Source organism: Lepisosteus platostomus, chromosome 6, assembly GCF_059453375.1.
Source record: "Lepisosteus platostomus isolate fLepPlt1 chromosome 6, fLepPlt1.hap1, whole genome shotgun sequence".
In the NCBI taxonomy this organism is placed as follows: Eukaryota; Metazoa; Chordata; class Actinopteri; order Semionotiformes; family Lepisosteidae; genus Lepisosteus; species Lepisosteus platostomus.
In genome coordinates this window covers 16085336-16101840 of record NC_142616.1, presented here as the reverse complement: position 1 = coordinate 16101840, position 16505 = coordinate 16085336, and the positions used below count along the sequence as shown (strand labels likewise).

The window sequence follows — 16505 nt, the reverse complement described above, 5'->3', positions numbered from 1 at the left end:
ATGGCCACTGCACACCGTGTAATGAGAAAACGCTTTATTGTGGAGCCATGATTCTCTAGGTGAGGTGACAACATACAGACACAATTAGAGATGACTGTACCCTTCTTGTTTTCTTCTGAAGTCTCAGTTTAGACGGGTAAACACATTTGTGCCGACCCTGTGAATGAAAAATACCGAAAAGTATGTTAACACAATGTTTGTCATTAGAGTTATCAGTAATTGTTTTAATTAACATTCTTGTTTTAGAGATCTCAGTATAACATTTACACAGTACTTAAGTAGCCTAGTGAAAAGTCTCTGAATGTGGAAAATATCGTTGTCCTGCCAGTAGGGGGCACTGCAGGATAGAGGCCCTGGCTCAGGACTCATTAGCTCTGCCCTGTCCTGGAGGGTTGGTATCCAGTCCTTATCCAGCAGCCAGCAGCCATATCACCCTGCAACTCACAACTGGCAACCCACTGAAGCTAAGCAGGTGTGAGCCTGGTCAGTACCTGGATGGGAGACCTCCTGGGAAAAACTAAGGTTGCTGCTGGAAGAGGTGTTAGTGGGGCCAGCGGGGGGCGCTCACCCTGCGGTCCCTGTGGGTCCTAATGCCCCAGTATAGTGACGGGGACACTATACTGTAAACAGGCGCCGTCCTTCGGATGAGACGTAAAACCGAGGTCCTGACTCTCTGTGGTCATTAAAAATCCCAGGGCGCTTCTCGAAAAGAGTAGGGGTGTAACCCCGGTGTCCTGGCCAAATTTCCAATTGGCCCTTACCAATCATGGCCTCCTAATAATCCCCATCTATGAATTGGCTACGTTACTCTGCTCTCCTCCCCACTGATAGCTGATGTGTGGTGAGCGTTCTGGCGCACTATGGCTGCCGTCGCATCATCCAGGTGGATGCTGCACATTGGTGGTGGTGGAGGGGAGTCCCCATTACCTGTAAAGCGCTTTGAGTGGAGTGTCCAGAAAAGCGCTATATAAGTGTAAGCAATTATTATTATTATTATTATTATCCAGTCTCTCTTCTTTCATGATTGAGAAATATCTGCAGGCATTACACTGTAACTTGACTCTTAATGAGAACAATCAACTCATTATGGTCTAAATTGGGCCAACATGCAGGTTTCTCCTGGCTCTCTGGGCTCTGTGTTCCAAGAAATCTCAAAGACGGGTCCTCCAGGCCCAGGAATGGAGAACCTGGCATTACCTGAAAGCTGATGGATTCCTCAAGGCCACCCTCTTGAGCCAATTGGCCTGAGTGTAGAGAGACTGGACAGCTAGAGCAGACTGAACTGTTCGAAGAGATGCTCACACTGTACAGGTGCACTGTATACCCCCTGCACCTGTAGTGTCCCAGCTTGTCCTGGACACTGAATACTGATGACCCAGTGCATGATGGGAGCAAGGCTACTGAGCATTACAGTGCACACCCCTGCTCCAGAATGAACACACAGTGAACTCGCCTGGTCTGGGACCAGTTGTCCTCCTCTGTGGCCGCTGAGCCCCTGAGCAGCCATGTCGTCTGAAGGCGTTCAGTGCCATCCTTCTGCACGAAGCACTGCCCGACGAAGGAGGTCACAGAGTCTGCACAGAAACAGCACAGGCTGTGAGAGAGACAGCGTGCCATCATCTCAACACTTTCATTTTTAATGGGATGTGCATTTCCCACAGTCATCAGGTTCGCCCACTACTTTTGTGCTTGTGAATGAAACGTCTCCACAATGGGGCGGGGCCTAGCCTGCAGCTCCGCCCCCTCCTCTGCTGCAAGAACACACAGCTGTCTGACTGCGCTCCTGGAGAGCTGCTGCCCGCTGGCTGGATTTACACTGCAGACACCAGCTGAGTGACAGTGTATGAATGGCCAGAGGAGGGCAGCAGAACCCTTCTTGAGATAACATAACCTCTGTACCAGAATATAAAGGTATGAAAATGTGAGCAAGGAAATCTTGTTTCGTTATAGATAGACTATGTAGGAAAACAGGTAGGAGCGGGTAACTGAAAGTTTGAAATAGGAAAACAGCTGGAGAAAAAGGTTCCCCTACTTGAAAAAGTCCAGTTGACCAGGAATCCAAACACTCTTTGTTGAGTGTCGGCAGTGAACACATTCAGGTTTCCCATGAGTGGTGACTCCTTGGTGACCAGGTTGCTGTTGGCGGTCACCGTGGTGTGGTAGGTGCCAGTGAAAAAGCCATTTTTATCCAAAGGACTGAGGGTCATGATGGAGCCCAGCTCATTCTTCCATTTTCCTTCTAGATTGCACTGAAATTACATTCGAAATGGGATTACAGGGATTGTTCGTCAGGATAATGCTCTGTTTCACCATTGACATCTTCTTATAGAAGAAATTGAAAAGGCAAACAGAATGGTGGGGTTTAAATCAAGGGGTGAATAAACTGTATAATTCATTAGTGAGGCCTCATTAGAATATCAAGTACAATTTTAGTCACCATGCTATATGAAAGATTTTGCAGCTCTGAAATCAGTACAGAGAAGAGAAAGCAGATACATTTTGGAGCTATAGGGAGTGTCCCACTGATAGGCTGAAGGAACTAAGTCTCTTTAGTCTGAAAGCAGTGTCCTACACTGATGTCTGAAGGAATTGAGTCTCTTTAGTCTGAAGGGGGTGTCGTACACTGACAGTCTGAAGGAACTGGGTCTCTTTAGTTTGAAGGCAGTGTCCTACACTGACAGTCTGAAGGAACTGAGTCTCTTTAGTCTGAATGGAATTGTCCTACACTGACAGACAGAAGGAAGTGAATCTTTGAAGATTTTGAACTGTATTCAAAGAAATCATCAGTGTCACACCAGCAGTTTTTTTTCAGAATGAACACTAACATATGAACCAGAAGGTTCAGGGAAATGCATTTAAAACTGAGAACAGGGGCACTTCATTACACAAAGGCTGTGTAAGGTAGTGCAACAATGACAATATTATCACTTTAACAATGAAACTTCATTATCATTCGGCCACTATAAAGAAATGCTGTTATAATGCCATGGTGAAGCATTTGTAATACCAGAAAGTTTGTATAAAAAAACTCACCAGGAGCCATCTTTGCCGTGATTGTGGAAATAAAATGAAAATATATATCTTGTAAGCAAGAAAGTCATGTCAGGTCTTTTAGCCAAACAATTACATTTGGAAAGACACAAAACTGTTACTGACCTTGTGGGGTTACTATCCCCAGTGTGATGAGATACTGCCCTGCATGGTCTCTACTAAAGGACTTGAGGACAGTTCACAAGGCACAGAGTTCGAATTGCAGACGAGCAGCTTACCTTGCTGTTGACAAGGCACTCGTACCCTCCGATCCAAGAGATCAGCGTGAGAGAGAGGAGGACCGTTCCCAGTCTCGTGTTGGAAGAGGACATGTTGTGGACGATTGGGGCGTCTCCACTGTGTCTCCTGTCTGCAGTAGCCTGTTCTGTCAGAGCAGTGAGAGTCGGGACAGTTTGCGCTCACTTATAACTGCTCCGTGCTGGCGGTTCATAAATCATCACCGCCCTCTTTAGTCAATAAAATTATTAATTCACCCCTCATATCTTCAATTACAACTTCCTCAAGAGCTGATCACGCCTTCAGTGCTTTAAGGTGAAAGGCACATCAAGTCCTCACTTACACAATGAAAATCAGATCAGGAATATATCTAATTTGTTATGCACCCAGTGTTTCTTAACAGAAACCTATCCAGATGTACATTTTTTAAATTCAAGACAATATTGGCAAGAGTCACACTCCAGGTGTAATAATATTAAGCATATAAAGCCCTATTCCTGTGTAATTAGAGTCAGCAATACAATAACAAGACTGTTGGCAATTGCTGAAGATCACAGTCCCAAGCACTGTAAATTCCAATTTGTCTCTTGGTGCAGAAATGATCATGTTGGCAAATTCATCTTTATTTCAAAATCCAGAGTTTGCTTTCCAAAGTATTTGGTATTTCTTAGGGATACTTTTACAGCCCTATCCGTCCAGAAGCCATTTCCACCTGGAAGTATGTCCCCTTAAACATCTTGCATTATCTTGTAAAGTATAGACCGTGTGGGGCCGGTTTAGGGCTTGAACTACGTTTTTAATTTCTCTTACTCGGTACACACACTAAAAAGACATATTCAAAACAAAAACAGAAAAAGCAACAAACTTTTTATTTCTCAATAAACTTCAAATGGGTTTTTCATGTTGTAGCACATGAAAAGATCCAGTGTTTTCCAAGATTTTCCAAGGATCTTCCAACCTTCCCAAAATGTAAAAATTGTGCAGATCATAATGGCCTGTCATGCACTAGCTTAAGGAGCAAATTTTATTAATCTCTTATATTTTAGATTGCATAAACATCATTTTTCAATACATTTTTTTCCTTGTAGTTTACTATTTTAATCCAAAAGGTGGCCTTTTCAGAAAGGATTAAGGTGTCCAGAATGCATCCATAATAAGCATGCATAACAAATACTCCATTTCATATGCACACAACTGTCAGACTCTCTCTTTCTGTAAAACGTCTTAAGTATTTCCATTAATACAAGTACTCAGGTTACTTAGTACTAAGGTTTTCTTAGCCTTTAAAATTAAACTTTCCTCTCCCTTTTAATGTAATCTCCCGTAAATATTAGTTCTTTTGATCGTTTCATGATAATCAGGCTGCCAGACTCCCAATCTCCACAGCCAGTTTCACTTCTTATGTTCACTACACCTATCAAAGAGCTGGCTAAAAAGGTCTCACCTCCTTTTCTCGATACTTTGAAAAAAATCAGGCTGACAGGAAGACAATTAAATTCCCTAAACGAATCAAACCACTAGAGAGATTATCTGAATTTTCAAGTTGCTGACGGTAGGTTTGTCACTGACAAGATTGAACATGTGCCACAAGTGCATCAGAAAGAAAAAACATTTTGAGGCTTTATTTCCAATTTATGTTTCTAAAACACAGTAACAGATCCCCATATGACTGCTGGAACAGGTCGAGCTGGGAGTACTGGGCAGTAGTGTCCAAGCGTGCACCGGGTGCACACACTGGACAGAAGCAGAGCTGCTTATATTCCCCATCTTCTTCACCTCTCCTGGGGGTCTGAGGCTGGGGGTCTTCAGGCTCCCTGTGCACCACTGCTACTACAGCCAATATAACGTATCTTGCAAATCTTGATCAATCTTTCTCAGGTATCCTTAACAGTAGACTTAACTTGTAAGGTGAAGTATTGTCCCTTTTTACAGGTTATAAAGTTTTAGGTTGTATGCTAGAGGTCAGAGATCAGGGATGCAAAGGAACACGTAAAGGTTTATTCCCTGCTGAAAAGAGAAGACAAGAAATACAACATTTAGGCTGTGGAGGCTTCTTCGTGTGTGAAGATTAAGACCCAACGAAGTCTCCACAGCCATAATGTTGTGTTTCTTGTCTTGGCATTTTCAATTTATTTCTTATGTTGCCTTCCCAAAATTCCCAGGTATTCCAAAAATATCTTGATCATGCATGATGTACTGAGTAAAGACAGTAAAACAATACTCTTTTCAGCTCATGTTCTCTCATGTTGCCGAAATCAGGTGAGGTGGGATTCCTTCACCAACATCAGCTTCATGTGAAAGGTACCTCCCAAGGAGTGGGAAGAGCTCTGCAGTCTCCACACTCTCGTCATGAATCAGAATCCAGGGATCTGGGTTGTGTGCAGGTGACTTCTTCTCATCTGTCTGAGCAAATATATTTAAATACACAGTGACTCTCCAGTTACAGTGGTTGTGCTATAATAGGATCCTTAAAATAGGCTGACACAGGAAAACTGACACATGAAACACAGATACATGGTCCAAACCAGAGCTCTTTATTTACAATGCAGGAAATCAAAACATCCACCAAACACAAGGCAACTAGAAACCAAAATAAAAGACCTTTATTCCTTTTTAAGCTACTAGCTAACTCCTTCAAAGTCCATTACTAATTTTACTAATCTACCGAGCAGCTAAACTGCTTACCGGCCTGAAAAGCACTCAAATATCTCCCTGAAACATTTCACAAAGTCCACTCTCTCTCTGAGACTCTTTATAAAAAACCTTTAAAATTAGTCTCAAATGACTGTTTCAAAGTCCTATGGTCAGTTGGTCCTTCTCCCTGCAGTAAAGATTTAAAGACATGCAATATGGGAACAAAATAACCCCTCATCAAAAAGATTAAAGAGATTAAAAGGCATAAAATCAAATTTTGGCACTGAAAAATGTCACATGACTTTACTCTAAAATTTGCTCTAATGTTTCACTTGTTTGTGTGTTTCTGTATATCAGCTTGCCACCTAGCCCACAGACAGAAAGACATCCACAGTCAAACAATATACTTTGTCCTACATACACATCCATAACATTTCTTGTGTGTACAGCATGAAATATTTGCTCTCCTGTAGTTCCTGTTATTTGCGGCTTACAGAACAGAAAGTCCTCATGAGACATACCTTCAAACTCATATCTAACGTAAATGAGAAAATTGGCCAAATCAAAGGCATCTTCAGACTCATCTAATTGCAGTGAAAAGCATCTGCTCATCTTAACAGGCTTGGAGAGGGGTTGGCACTTATCGCCTTCTTGTCCTCAGGGAATCTGAACTGTCCTCGCTGAGAAAAGAAAATGGAAAGAAATTATGGAAATGAGAAGAAATCCACAGATGACGCAATCTCCATTGCCACACACACGGCCCTATCCCATCTGGACAAAAAGAACACATACACAAGACTACTATTCATCGACTTCAGCTCCGCTTTTAACACTATCATCCCAGAGAAACTAGTCAAGAAACTCAGTGCACTGGATCTCAACACCAACCTCTGCAACTGGATTCGGGACTTTCTGATAGGCAGACCTCAGGCTGTCAGGCTTGGAAACCACACCTCTGGCACACTAACTCTGAACACTGGGGTCCCCCAGGGGTGTGTGCTTAGTCCATTGCTCTACTCCCTTTATACCCACGACTGTAAGGCCAAACACAACACCAACTCCATCATCAAGTTTGCCGATGACACCACAGTTGTAGGTCTGATCACAGACAATGATGAGAGGGCCTACAGGGAGGAGGTCAATCTCCTTACAACATGGTGTGATGACAACAACCTCACCCTCAACGTCAGCAAAACCAAGGAGCTGATCGTTGATTTCAGGAAACTGCAAACCAGACATGCCCCTATCCACATCGACGGGACTGAAGTGGAAAGGGTCAGTAACTTTAAATTCCTTGGTGTCCATATCACCGAGGACCTCACATGGTCTCTCAACACCACCTGTCTGATCAAGAAAGCGCAACAGCACCTGTACTTCCTAAGACGGTTGAAGAAGGCTAAGATATGTCCCCAGATCCTCACTAACTTTTACAGATGCACTACAGAAAGCACACTGACAGGCTGCATCACAGTGTGGTATGGCAACTGCAGTGCTGCTGACCGCAAAGCCCTACAGCGGGTGGTGAAAACTGCCCAGTCCATCACTGGGGTTACCCTCCCATCTATCCAGGACATTTATGACAGACGGTGCTTGAGGAAAGCTCTAAGCATAATCAAAGACCCCACACACCCCAGCTACAGACTTTATGATCTGCTACCATCTGGAAAACGGTACCAGAGCATTCGGGCCCGGACTACCAGACTCAGAGACAGTTTTTACCCCCGCACTATCAAACTGTTAAATTCCCAGCCTCTCTCACTCTCACCTCACCTCACCTCTCACCTATGATCTGAACCTCACAGTGTCTTCTTCCTTTCTTTCTTTCTTACCAAAAACCCAAACACACATTGAAAATCTACCTCTACCATACATGTCAAAAACTCACTCCCCATAATTTCTATCCCTTTATTTTATTCTGTTGATGCATATTTTTGCACATAACCTGTTACTACCTTTTTGTTGTTTTGCACATTGCCTGTTGTTGTTTTTTGCACATTGCCTGTTGTTTTTTTTGCACATCGTCTGTCATTGTTTTTGCACACTGCCTGTTGTCTCTGTCTTTCTTTTGCTACACAATTGTATTGTTGTTGTTGTTGTTGTTTTTTTTTCTCTTTGTACTACTTATGTCTGAGAGCTAGCTAAATAGCATTTCGTTATACCATATACCATGTATATGAGTGTAATGACAATAAACTTGAAACTTGAACTTGAACTTGAAAGAAATGTTCATTATGTTTATCACTGAGCTACAGGCAATAACACTGCAGACCAGCTGGCTGGCAGAAGGCAAACAGCTCAGTTTCTTTCACCCCCACCAACTGGATCCCTTGGTGACAGAGTTAGAAAAAAGCCATTAACCACTGAGCTACAGGTACCGCAGATAACAGGACTGCTTGAAGTCTGGCTGAGACTGCTGCAAAAATCCCAGCCTCTCCTCTTATCAGCACTTGATTGTCAGACGACAAACAAAGAAACACCCTGGCCTTTGAAAAGCTAAGTAAACACTGTCTCTAATGGAAAAAAATGGAAATGCGACAAGGAAATATAAAACATCTTTGTTTTACATCTGATAACACATTTATCCAGGACATTTAAGACAGACGGTGCTTGAGGAAAGCTCTAAGCATAATCAAAGACCCCACACACCCCAGCTACAGACTTTATGATCTGCTACCATCTGGAAAACGGTACCAGAGCATTTGGACCCGGACTTCCAGACTCAGAGACAGTTTTTACCCCCGCACTATCAAACTGTTAAATTCCCAGCCTCTCTCACTCTCACCTCACCTCACCTCTCACCTATGATCTGAACCTCACAGTGCCTTCTTCCTTTCTTTCTTACCAAAAACCCAAACACACATTGAAAATCTACCTCTACCATACATGTCAAAAGCTCACTCCCCATCATTTCTATCCCTTTATTTCATTCTGTTGATGCATGTTTTTGCACATAACCTGTTACCTTTTTGTTGTTTTGCACATTGCCTGTTGTTGTTTTTTGCACATTGTCTGTTGTTGTTTTTTTGCACATCGTCTGTTGTTGTTTTTTACACACTGCCTGTTGTCTCTATCTTTCTTTTGCTACACAATTGTATTGTTGTTGTTGTTGTTGTTTTTTCTCTTTGTACTACTTATGTCCGAGAGCTAGCTAAATAGCATTTCGTTATACCATATACCATGTATATGAGTGTAATGACAATAAACTTGAACTTGGGATATTTCTATGTAGATTGTGAGAAAAACAAGCATTTTCTAATATTTACGATCAACTGCATATAAAAAACACACATCATAATAAGTGTGGTACTAATCATTATGCTATTGATAGGGATGGTTTGTATGCTGATAATACTATTATACTCACAAATCCAACTGATCACAGCTGCTTCAGGAACAGATTCCAGTGAGGTGGTGGACAATCACACATTCTGGATCCAGGTTGCTTTCATAAAACTCCACTAAAATGTCACGAACACAAAGCAGTCTTCCGTTTTTTGTTCCTTCTGTGCCATTTTCTTTGTTTTTCTAAGCAACAGCAGCAAAACATTAAACAAAAACATTTTTTTTCTTTTGGCTGCTGTGTATAAAGATGTGCTCTCTCTATTGCAGTGTGCCTGGGAGAGGAATTGATAGCTAGTAGCAGGATTTATGTTACAGACCATTTCAACATGTCATTGGATTCCTGTAGACCCACTCTATATCTCTAATGGGCATGCTTCACCACGTGCAGCTAAACACACAGCTTCTATCATACTTTTTGGTAGAATAAGCAAGAGCCGGCAACACTTCTAAGGTTAAATGTCATCAATGGTATGGTGCCTAAGGAGGATTCCTTCAAGGTTTTACAATAGGGATGCTAGTTTTTGGTATTTGGGCAAGAAATATTTTTGGTAATATTTTCACTATTAAAAAAGAAATAGGGAAACATGCAGTATCTGTTCAGTACTTCGACGATATTACATATACTGGGTCATCGGGAAAATGGTCTTATATAAAAAGATCACATTGCCAGAGTGTGATTGGAAATACAGTGTTGAAGCAGGTCTTGTCTTGTTTCTTGCATTGTTTCTTGACGCGGTTAGTTTTTGCTGGCAAAACAGCAGGAATGCATGCCAACTGCAGAGGCTCAGCGATTTCCAGAGGCTGTCAGAATTTTCCAAGAAAAAAAAGGAAGAAACGGCGAAGAGGGAAAATTAGAAAAATTAGGAGACAGGACTTGAGACGGGGATTGAGGCAGGGAAGAGGGCTGAACTCCAGGCAGGAAGGACCCCAGGGAGAAGGTGTCAGCTGGACAGGGTTCAGGCCATTTCTGGTATTTGGAAGTCAGGTGCAAATCACAGGGACAATGTTTTCTAATTGGTCCTGCTCACAGGAACAGAGCCAGAAGGCAGGGCTGAGAGCAGTGGTAACTCAAATGAGAGAGGACCTTCCCCATGGCAATTCAGGTTTCATATAGGGAATCTGGTTGGATTAATTTAATGATTGGGAACCGCCAGGCAAAAGGATGGGGGAATCGGCAGATGACCCGGGACTGTTGGAATTGGAGCCCCGTGATTGGAGCGCTTGATTGGGGAAATGGTGTATTTCCTTGTGGCTGCTGTGAAATATACTGGTGGTGTTGAATTTTTTGCATTCTTGTGGTAGGGGGTGCTTCATTAATATGTTTGTTTTTTAAAAACTAGTTGTTAGTTGAGGATATTGGAGATCACTTGCATGTGCAATACATTGTGCATCAATTACACAATACATTGTTTACTATGATGCAACATTTAACATTATAGCGTTGTTATTGCCTAAAGGTGCGGGCATCTGTGAGTTCAGCAAGAGGTTTTTAAGTGCAGAATCAGTGATATCACTAAACCAGGCGCTGATTACTCCAATGCCTGAACAGTCCTACTGAGTGCCCAACTTACTATTGTCCCATTCCATTGCTTAATGCAGACATGAAGATCCAGAATTTTGTCTTTACTTTTGAAAAACAAGCGGGAAAATGTATTCACCCTGATCACTCCTGGTTTATTATGGGTTACTTTTCTGCAGACAGCTTCCACCAACATTTCACACATGAAGCCCAAAACTTAAAGACTCCCTGTGCCGTGTCACAGGATGCAAAAGGAGCAATGCCTGGTCTTAAATCGGAACTTAATTTGTATTGGAGAGATTTTGCTTGTGTGAAAGTTTTATTAACATAGGTTTGAGGGATAAGAGGTCTATTAAATGTCTGGCTCCACAAAAAATATATATCTCTACTATATAAAACGGACTGGAGAAAGCATTACCTCTGAGATGGAAAAGACCCAAAGGAATGACCTGCATGTTGTCCATATTATGTAGATTCTCGAGGTGAAGATGTGGAAGCAGGTGCCTGCTTTCGAGGTGCCATAGCAGCTCTCTCTGCAGCAGCTTGTGAACATTGTGAACTCAAGAAAAAGTGGAAACACTGGGGAGGGCAGCAGCAACAGCAGAGTGAATGAGCCAGCCAGCCTTACTTCTTTCCAGTTCATGGATGTGAGATTCAGCATAATGATTTAAGGAATACAGAGACCAAGCAAGAGATGCAAGGGGACTGGGAGAGAGACAGAAGAAGTTAGATTTATAAAAGCTTAAATAAATTTCTCTTCATCACTCATTGTGATTTAAATAATCCCACTGCAGTCAGAGTCCCTTTTCAAAATCCACAACACACAGCAGCACTGTTTCATTATTATTAGTAACTAATTCTTTATTTGAGTCATGTTGTCCACAATCCACAGGGATGAAGACATCAGTCCTGATAATGTTTCCTCAGTCCTGTGTCAGACCTGTCCTACCCATCAACCTCCATACAGACACCAGAAACCAACACCAGTGATCCAAGTTAATAGCATTGATACTGAGGCAGAGAGCTGGGAGTGAATCAGCCTGTGTTCATGAGTCAGTGACGTGTTTTATCTCCATGGCTAACAGGAGGCAGCAGCACAAGGTCTTTGTAAAAATCCAAGGTCCAGAAGACAGGATAGATCTTCTCCCCCTGATTGAGGACCATGTCAGTGAATGTGGAGATGTGAGTCCTGGACTCCACATTGTAAAAGGAGACCTTCCTCTCCTCAATATCCACACACACCCCCACTATCCTGGGTTGGACTTTCAGATGGGAAATGACAGAGTCCAAATACCAGTAACCTTCCTGGGGAGAGAGGCTGAACCCCCGTTTTCTCTCTGCAGACTCTCTGCTCACTCCTATTCTCCACCAGTCATTCACCTCCACCTCCCAGTAGTGTCTCCCTGAGCAGAAGCCTTCCCTGCTCGTGACACAGGGCTCCTTATTAAATCTCTGCGGAGAGTCAGGGAGACTCTTCCACTGTCGCACTCGCATTCCCTTCCCATCCTCAGACAGGTGAAGAGATGGGTTTGCTGTATCGGGGTCCAGAGTCACATCAGCTGAGGGAATATAACAGGAAACATCAGAAGAGACACTTGCAGATTATATAAAAAAAGAAAGTCAAATCTTTCCTATAAAATGTTTGTCTCCCCTATGAAAAACAAAAACAAGCAAATCACTCACTAATTTAATTTTTTTTTAATTATGACCAACAATAATAAGGAAAATAGAAAACAAGCAAATCCTTACAGAATAACAATTTTAATAAAACATGGGCCGTACAAATTATCTACATTATAAAGTTTATTATTTGTGTATTATTTATCCATTCTGCATATACTGCATACTGTAAATATGCTCATTCTTCCTGTATGGTATACTGTTTTTTACTCATCCCTAGTCAGTGTACTATATATAGGTTCATGCAGTATAACCTGAACCACCTAACCACTGTTTGTGATTAAAGGATATTTCTGCTCTTCAGAAGATCAGTGACCTCACTGCTGGCCATTGGCCCTTCTCTGAGGTCAAAAGGTAAAACAGCCTGTCTTCTCCCCCTGGACTTCACAAGCATCGGTTCAACAAGGGGCCACTGTGTTGTTTATTTAAAATTATATTTAAGACGCACAGTCTTAAATGAAACAAAAAACAGGTTTAAACATATTTAGAAGAGACAACTGACTTTTTTTTCTGGACATGGAGCTCCCGTAGTGAACCCTATATCAATCACTGACTCATTCCAGAGCAGAGTCTATCAGTGCAGAAGCACAGACACCCTGTACTGTGAAGAGGACTCCTGTATCACAGATAAATACCCCACCCTGTTCTAACCAAGCTGAAACAGTGAAATAATATCAAGTAATGTTATTGAATAACCACTTGTGACCACTGGCTGTGCTGAAGTAACAGATCCCACAGCTATTTCCACAGTCTTGGGAAGAAAGTCTCTCATTCCTAGATAATTACCCCCTGACTCATCATGATCAGTGTCACTATCATCAGATGGGGGGCTACTGGTGCCACAAAATGTCAGAGTTCCTGTAGCCACTCCTCCCAGCACACAAGTCATTACAGTTATTGTAATGTGAACAGAGTGTGGATCTGTCAAATCTAATTGCACTGGAAAGTCTATGACTATCACCTACGGCTGTTGTGTTATTTACAGTCAGTCCTTTATAAAGTACGTATATAAAGCTTCCTCTCCAGGCTCATCACAGGACAGCAGGCTGTGAGGGAGGACAGACCCTCAGCCAGTCCAGACAGCGTGTGAAGGACTGTGAACATGTGACACTGCTTGACATCTCCACACACTGATCGACAGTGTTGTGCAATGACCACAGTATGATGCAAGCAAGGAAATGAGCCCTGGGCAGGCTCCAACAGACAGGGTGTCTAACAGAACACTATAACACACAGTCCAGCAGCACAGTCTGAAAACAGGCTGAGTCTAAGAACCAGGAAGGCCATCCAGAGAGAAATAAAACACAGAAAGCGGGAGTCAGGAAACCAGGAGTAACCAGGAGAAGATCACGTGAAAAGAAGAACAAGAAAAAGAACAAGGACTGAACTGAACAAAAGAAGAAAGAAAGCCAAGAAGCAGGATACTAGGTACAGGGGAAAAAAACAACAAAAAACTTGTAAGCAGAGGCCCTGAGCTCAAACCAGAGGTCTACAATCATGAGCACTGAGAAGGAGTGAGAACACGGTTTATACAGAGCAGAGGAGCAGAGGGGTGGAGCCCGAGGTACTCCAGCCGATGTGTGATTGGATACAGCTGTCCGCATTGTTTGCGCCAGCAGCCTGTGCGCGAGGCGCCCTCTGGTGACGAGAAGATGGAACCCCAACACCCATCTGTCCACTCAAGGCATTGTTTTGGAGAAAAACATTTTATAAGCGTATTTTTAACAAAATGCTCTTTTTACTCAAATGAAAGTAGACATGATGATTCTGCTGAATTTTCCTTTTGTCTTGATGGTCAAAACAGAACCAGTCATGACCGTTTCTTCCTCCTGACCCATCAGCCTGGTTGACATGTCAAGAGCTCACTGGAGCGAAGCCTAACTGGCAGAACGTAAAGTCAAGTTTGTCTCTGAAGATCAGAAAAAAACTCACAACTTACTGATAGAATGTATCATTTTTAAAATGTAAGTCACAGCTGTCGTTTTGGGATTTTCAATAAACTTTCTAGAATTTTAACTATGTGTTCCCCATGTGTTAAGTGAGTTTTCTCCCATAGTCCAAAGATCTGCTGGTAGGTTAATTGGTTTCACGAAACAACTTTTAAGTTATGGATCGAACTACGGATTGGGAAGTTTGGAACATCAGGATGGTCTGTCCTAAGACAGTAGATCACAGTAGCCAAGACACAGAGATGCTGCTCTGAAGTGTCTCAGTGTATGTGGGTCCTCACCTTGCTAACTGAGTAGAAGGATCTGCTATAAGTGTCCCTGTCCTTGTGATAACTTGAAATCACAGGGCAGAAGATAAATTATTATTTTGTTCTATAAAAGACTGTCCCCAGCCCTGATTCCCACTGATATTCCACAGTTATTCCCAATCCAGAGTCGCTGGCTCTGCTTCAGTATGCAGACCCTCATCAAAACATTTGTGCAATGATCACAGTATGATGTCTTTGGGAAAAGACCTATCAACACCTTCAGAAGAGCCTCCGATTGGCCATTAGAGAGAAACACAATTTTCCACCCTGAAGCCATGATCTTTAAGGTTTCACTCTAAAATTATGTCCTTATCCTACATTGAGGATTTTACAGAAACACTGACCTGCACTCAATATTACAACAGCAGAATATTAATAATTTGTCTTTAACAGGAGACAGACCTACCTGCAGCACTGCACAGCCACTGCCACTCTGGAACACAGAGATACAGACACTGTTAATCACAGACACACACTGGGACACAGAGATACAGACACTGTTAATTACAGACACACACTTGAACACAGAGATACAGACACTGTTAATCACAGACACACACTGGAACACAGAGATACAGACACTGTTAGTCACAGACACACACTGAACACAGGGATACAGACACTGTTAGTCACAGACACACTGGAGCACAGCGATACAGACACTGTTAATCACAGACACACTGAATACAGTGATATAGACACTGTAAGTCACAGACATACACTGAACACAGAGATAAAGACTGTTAATCACATACACACTGGAACACAGAGATACCGACATTGTTAATCACAGACACACACTGAACACAGAGATACAGACACTGTTAGTCACAGACACACACTGGAATAGAGATACAGACACTGTTAGTCACAGACACACACTGAACACAGAGATACAGACACTGTTAATCACAGACACACACTGGAACACAGAGATACAGACACTATTAGTCACAGACACACACTGGAACACAGAGATACAGACACTATTAGTCACAGACACACACTGGAACACAGAGATACAGACACTGTTAGTCACAGACACAGACTTGAACACAGCGATACAGTCACTGTTAATCACTGACACACACTGAACACAGAGATACAGACACTGTTAGTCACAGAAATACACTGAACACAAAGATAAAGACTGTTAATCACAGACACACTGGAACACAGAGATACAGACACTGTTAATCACAGACACACACTGGAAGACAGAGATACAGACACTGGGCTCCACACTGGGAATAAGGTGGCCAGAAATGTCACTGATGGTGAAAGTCAATTTCAATTAACAGTTTTTATTTGGTTCTTTTAAAATTTTTAAGGGGGTGACTATTACAGTAATACGTTCTTTTGAAGCAACAGTATCTTAACACTTTTTGGAGTTTGGAGGTTATGTACAGCATAACACATGAGGCTTTATCCACATTCTGAATTTCTTGAAAAGTGCTTTTAAATAAAATTGTCATCATTTGTGAAAGATGTGTCTTTTACTGATGAGTAAGAGTACAGCTTCATCTTCATTCAGCCCGAATCAATCACTCTTCTTGGAAAAGATGATAATTTGTAGTCTGGATATTTTGCAGGTGAATGGAGACGATGTGTTTGGTTGTACAGTATGTAGCAGACAGTCACTGCAGTGCCGTCACTAGTTCTCAGAAGAGTACAGGTCAGGACAGTTAGACACAGCAAACTCCAGCTCAGGACCTTGAGATCACCAATGACACTACTTGCTACTTTCAAACCACTGGATACTCACCCAGTTCTCTATGAAGGAGGAACTTGACTGCAAAGAGATTT

General features: G+C 42.3%; 1 long non-coding RNA gene across 1 annotated transcript; it reads right to left on the bottom strand.

Moving 5' to 3' along the window:
• Positions 1–11597: 11597 nt before the first annotated feature.
• Positions 11598–15852, bottom strand: LOC148660585 (uncharacterized). Its single transcript, XR_015939809.1, has 2 exons — positions 15106–15852; positions 11598–12321 (listed from the first exon to the last, which is right to left on the bottom strand). It is a non-coding gene; the product is annotated as an uncharacterized LOC148660585 (long non-coding RNA).
• Positions 15853–16505: the final 653 nt, after the last annotated feature.